Raw genomic sequence first — 5755 nt, 5'->3', positions numbered from 1 at the left:
TCCCCAGCAGCCCGGGGAGGAGAGGGGAGGGGAGCGGGGCCGCCCCACCGACAAACCTGCCCGTCCAGCTCCTCCTCCCCGCCCGTGTGTCAGGCAGAGGCGTGCACCTGGCAGCGGCCCTGCGGCAGGGCGCACCCCTCCCTGCTTCCCTCCCTCCCTCCGCGTCCACCCCGGCCGACCTGCGGCGGCAGCAAAACAACAGCAACACCCAGCGCCCGGGGGGAAGGAAGGGAGGTGCTCACGCTGGGCCGCTGCCGCCGAGCTGGCTTCGCCGGCGGGGGCTGGGAAAGGGCGCGGGGCGGCGCGGAGCCGGGCGGCGGCTCCCCTGCCCTGCCGCCGCGGGCTGCCCGCGCCGCGCCCCGGCGCGCCGGGGGAGGTGGCGGGGCCGGGCGGGGCGAGGGCTGGAGCGCGGCGGGCGTGGGGCAGAGGTGTCGGCCCGGCTCCGCCCCGGCTTGGCCGCTGGCCCGGCGGGACCGCCGGCTGCTGAGGCCCGTGCCGGGGAGGTTTTTATGGCTGCGCTTGGCCCGTCGTGCCTCGGGCGCGCTCCGGCCGGAGCGAAAAGGGTCTGGCGGGGAGAGGCGCTGCCAGCTTGCCTCGACTCGACCCCGGTCGCCAGAGGCTGCGATCCCCTCCCTCCCTCCCCCACCCGTGCCGCCCCAGCCTGCCCAGCCTTGCGTCTGGCTCCGGCCCGGGGCAGGTGTGTGTGTGACCCAGCCCGCCCCTCCGGGCTCCGCTGGCAGCGGCGTGGGGCCGCGGGGGCCGCGCTGCGGGGCCGCTCCCAGCGCAGGGGTGCGGGGTTCGGCGGGGCGCTGGCTCTGCCCCAAGACTGCGCTTGCTGCTCCAGACCGTTTTCAGCGGAGTGCACCGCACACGCTCTCTGTAAAATGAGAGGCGGCGATAGCCACAGAAGACCGAGGGACTTCACTGGGAACGATACTTTTAAGAAAAACTGTATCTTGGCTGACTGTATCGATTCCACTGGTTAAGGAAAAGTTCTGCCGCTTATTCACTGGAATACAGTGTGCTTACTGGTTGTAGTGTGCCGTATGTTCTCTCCTTACTGATGTATGGTACCTAACCATAAGACCAAGGAAGAGGCAAACGCTGTGCTTGGTAAAGCCCTGTCCAGTGCTAATGGCGTGGACAGATGAAAAGCCTGTTATACTTGTGGATAGACAGGTTATCCGGCAGATCTGCATTTACATGCTTTGTTTCGTGGGTAAAGTCAGTAGAAGGGGCTGAATATTTCTGGCTCTGCAGGACCAGTCTATGTATATAACTGTCTTAATAGGACCCTAGTGTAACATACCTGTTTGTTTAGGTTAAAATTTCTTTTCACTTTGATTTTTAATGACACAATCGATAATGCTGTACAAACAAAGCAAAGAAGGAAGGGGAAGGAATTTTCAAACACATGGCCATGCACGCATGTTCAGACGATGTCTTTATTCCTAGGTTGTTTTAATAAATCCCTTTACTTATCTTGCTAGTCTGTATGGCTTTAAAAAAGCAAATTAAGACACCAATCTGAAGCCTGAAGGGTATGACTCAGTAACATAACAATAAATGGTAGTATCTCCTGCTAAGTAATTACACCATATCGTGTCACAACAAGGTATTGTTGAAATACTATCATGTAGCTCATAAAGTGTCATTTTTTTTTTTTTATTATAAGTCTATAAAATAAACAGAATGCTGTGTTATACAGACAGGCACAAAATACTTCATTAAGGCTGTGAAAAGGAGCTGCTGTCGTTTTCTTGCATGAACATGCTCAAGATAAAGTAGGTACGTCCCAGTTTGCATTCTTTTATTCTGGGAACTAGCAGAGGTTAAATAGCTAACTGAAACCCTTAGGTCAGAGGCAGAGCTGTTCTGATGTCAAATCGTGAGAAATGCCAAAATATTTAGTAGTAGCCAGCATGCTGCTCCTGGTGAAGTCACTGGCTTTTCTTGCTATTATCTAGCTGTGGCCTCAGATGAACCTGTTTTGATCTGGTGTAATTTTACTGTCTTCATGTGAAGTGGCAGAGAAGAGGGAGGATTGATAATGATGCTTTTGCACTGTCAAGACTGTATACCTGTCAGCATTTTGTTGCCTTCCAGTGTTTATGGCAAGTCCAAATTCTGAAGGCAGCAGAATCTTACTGATTTTAGTAGGAATTGAAAAATCAGAAGAGAGAAACTGGGAGCAGGGAGAGTCCTTGCCATCTGGTTAGCAGACCCAGCAGTTTTAACCATGTCTGGACGTGTTTTTAGATCAAAGGACTGGTTGATGGCAGCCCTTAACATCTTCCAGCACAACCTCTTCCATCTCTGCTCTACCCATCATCCCCATAGAATGACTTCTGTCTTCAAAAAGAAGGAAGAGAAGTGGTATGCAAGTCCTTGGTATTGAAAAAAAGAAAGAATGCTGGTTGGGTGTCTTGGTTTGTAGCACCTGCCATGAGCCCTTGCAACAAGATGGAGCTTTTAACATGATGGGGCCTTGAGGATGCATAATCCCAAGCATTAGGAAGAGCACTGGCAACATATTACAAGTTTCTGATATAAGCAGACAGTAGGTGTTGCCTAGAGTGTGCTGAAGGGAACGTATGGATCTCTGGTGTGAACAAATCAGTATTAAAATGTTAAGTGAATGGGGATAATATGTTCAGATGTCCGTTAAAAGACCAAATCCAGCCATTTGTTGAAATGAACAAATTCAGCTACTTTCAGCCAAATTGCCACTGTGATAAATGTGACTGTTCTGTCACATTTCTGACAAATTCAGCTTCCCAAAAATCAGTTAAAAATAAAATAAATACTTAAGAATTCTGTGCACTTTTTCAGTTCTTAATTCAACTTCACATTATGAGGTGAATTGGAAATAGTTTGCTGGATCCAAGCAGTACAATTGTTAAGCTGGCATTTCTTCCAAGTTGTTCGGTGTTACAAAATGTACTATATACATAGTCAGTGAGTGGTATTTATGCAGGGAAAATGTCCACTGCAACCAGTGGGCTTTTTTCCTGATCTGCAGATACATATTTGAGGGATTTGGATATCTGTGTATAAACTTTGTTCTGCAGAGTTTAAGGTCAGATAGTCACCGCATACATCTAGTACTCACTAACAGCTGCTGGAAGGAATGAGGGAGAGATCATCACATAGCCAGTGATATTCATTACTCTTGTAAAACACAGTTCACATTTTGGAAGAACCATAAATTTTGCACTTAAAATGCTATTAATTTATTGCACCCCAAATGTTTAATCTCCACAGTACAGTGAGGATAAGTGCTATAAGTCTAAGTTGTTAAAAATATAGAAGTTGAGGCAGTCTGAATTTGAATTGAACCTCAAATGACTTAAAAGCTTAGGTATGTTTACACCACAGTGATGCACATACCTGAGCTGGTTTAAAACTAGTCAGCTGGGGAACTGGTAGCAATCTAGCTGTGGCAGTGTGGACCCTGTAGCTATCTGGAAAACATGCCCAAAAAGCTGGGTAAATACTTGAGTGGTTAGACTGGCCTGAACTCAATGGCCAGACTACTACCAGTGCCCAAGACAGCTTGCCTGGCAGTGTATCCCCAGCACTGCAGTCGCATCACTAGTGACTGTAGCACAGACATATCCTTCTGTGAATTCTGTGACTCAGCCTTGTCTTCTGGCAGATGATGCCCGAACTCTTCTGGGAGTTCTGTGGCTAGTATCAATTCAGTGGTCCATGGGAAAGGCCTTTGGAGGTATTAAAAATTCAGAGGACGGCATAAGATGCACCTTTATGCCGTTGAAAAGTGTTGTAACGGTGGGCTCTCGTAGCCACGTGAGCAGCTTGTGAGTCAATCTGTGTGTTTGCATAATTGGGTTCTTCTTGTTTGCTTGGAGGAAGGGCAAGGCAAGGGTGAATAGCCAGGCTTCCTGGCTCTGTCATACAGGTGTGGACAAGAGGAAACCACTGGAGGAGCTTGGGCAGAGCTGGTATTGAGGCACATGGGGCCTAGGGCAGAGGCTACTGTGTGAACCCCTCCCTGCCTCTCTCCTGCCCACACATGGATGATGAGTCTTGCTGCCTGACCTGGCCCAGGTTCTTCCTCCTCCCTGTCCTTTCCTTGGCCTGTGGACCAAGACAATTACTGTAGTTCCTCGTCCCTGCAATGAATTCACATTTTGTGCAGAAACAAATTTCAAACACCACAACAGAAGGTTCCTCTGTGTTCACCGCCTCACACAAGGAAAGGATGGATGGCTGCTCTTTCTAGTCAAAACCAACAAGTAACACATGACTGCTTTTAACAAAAATCAGCTCTCTGAGGTCCAGCCCTCAAGCCCACTGCAGAAATAAAAATTACAGAGTCAATGTGTGGGGACTGGCATGTGTGTGTGTTGAATTTCTTTTCATATGTTGATGTTTTTAAGAACAGGCATGATTTTGTTGCAGGTGTAATGACTACTGAAAGCTGCTGAGCTTGAATTTCATTATTTGAAGTATAGAATGATGGTTGAAGTTAGTAGTGAGGCCCAAGATGTAGTTGAGGGACACTTGAAGTTTCCATAGCAGAAAGAATAACAACAATTTTGGAAGCAAGAGCAGATGCATGTGTGTGACGATTGATGGGTTTGGAGACCAAATCTTCAAGTATATGCTGACATGAACTCAAGACAATGTGTGGATGATGTTATAATTGAGAATGACCTTGTGTAGGTGCCCTGTCTATTAATACTGTTCTTGAGCTTTATTTCTATAATGATGTTCTCCTCAGTACTGGGGCTAGAATTTCTCTCCAGAGTGCACAACAAGGAAAAGATGATGTGGTTCTCTCATACAAAAATATATGCAGTCAGTGGTTTGGTTTTAAAAGGTCTGTTGCTTTCAGTCTATGTTCACTGTTTTTTCCCAACAGAAAGCAATGGAAAACACAAGGATAAAAAGTGAGTTACTCTGTTGACTTTCACTGTATAAGGATTTGTTCTGTGCTCTGGAAGTCTTGACATGATGGTGTATTGGGTTTGCATGGCCAGGTTTTGGTAGCAGGGGGTTAAAACTGTGGCTTCTGTGAGAAGCTGCCAGAAGCTTCCCCTATGTCCAGCAGAGCCAATGCCAAAAGGCTCCAGGACAGCCGTGCTCCTGGCCAAGCTTGGGCCAATTAGAAATGTGGTAATGACTCTGTGATAACATATCTAAGAAGGAAGAAAGAAAGTTATTGTGCAGATGTAATTGCAGCTAGAGAAGAGTGGGACGAGAATATGTGAAAGGAACAGCTCTGCAGGCACCCAGGTCAGTGCAGAAGGAGGGGCAGGAGGTGCTCCAACCACTGGAGCTGAGATTCCCCTGCAGCTGTGAGGTGAGGCAGCTGTGCCCCTGCAGCCCATGGAGGACCATGGGAATGCTGAGATCCACCTGCAGCCTGTGGAAGAGTCCCATGTTGGAGCAGGTGGATGCCTGAGATGAAGCTGTGATCCCATGGGAGAACTGTCATAGAGCAGGGTCCCGGGAGGGATCTGCAGACCCATGACAAGAGGAGCCCATGCCAGATCAGGTTTGCTGGTAGGACCTGCAAAGCCCTTGGGAACCCACGCTGGAACAGTCCTTGAAGGACTGTACCTTGTTGGAAGAGTGACCCCTTTTGGAGCAGTTTGTGGAGAATGTTGCCTGTGCGATGGACCCTACATTGGAGAATGGTCTCCTGCAGGAGGGATCAGGGACAGGACTGCTCTCCCTGAACAGTGGCAGAAACAACATGTGATGACGTGACCATAATTCCCCATTC

The sequence above is a fragment of the Taeniopygia guttata genome, chromosome 4, assembly GCF_048771995.1.
Source record: "Taeniopygia guttata chromosome 4, bTaeGut7.mat, whole genome shotgun sequence".
NCBI lineage: Eukaryota > Metazoa > Chordata > Aves > Passeriformes > Estrildidae > Taeniopygia > Taeniopygia guttata.
The sequence above is the reverse complement of the archived record's forward strand: the minus strand, read 5'-3'. Positions refer to the sequence as shown.